Source organism: Penaeus monodon, chromosome 34, assembly GCF_015228065.2.
Source record: "Penaeus monodon isolate SGIC_2016 chromosome 34, NSTDA_Pmon_1, whole genome shotgun sequence".
Classification (NCBI taxonomy): Eukaryota; Metazoa; Arthropoda; class Malacostraca; order Decapoda; family Penaeidae; genus Penaeus; species Penaeus monodon.
The window spans coordinates 30,849,119-30,849,376 of record NC_051419.1 but is presented as its reverse complement, the minus strand read 5'-3'; the positions used below and the strand labels follow the sequence as shown (position 1 = coordinate 30,849,376).

General features: G+C 29.5%; 1 protein-coding gene across 4 annotated transcripts in view; it reads right to left on the bottom strand.

Annotated features, from left to right (window-relative positions):
- The window catches only part of LOC119594713 (gamma-tubulin complex component 2-like), a 15,511-nt gene that overhangs the window by 11,352 nt on the left and 3,901 nt on the right, over nt 1-258 (bottom strand). The window lies entirely within an intron of this gene.

Sequence of the window (258 nt, the reverse complement as noted above, 5' to 3'; positions counted from 1 at the left end):
TCCTGACTGACTATACAGTAAAAAAAATTTTCCATGTTAAAGTATAATATATACATATAAGTTATTCTTAAGTCCACTCAATAAATCCCAATTATGAGTAAGTTAAAAGCAGTCTAAAATAGATGCTGATGAATTACATTGTTTCAGCACAACCTAAAAAGACCTTGGAGTTCAACATTCATTTTGCTAATATTCACCTCTGTAAGTGCATTAAGAGATTGAAGAGAAGAAGTGGTTCTATTATTCTTAAGAATCATG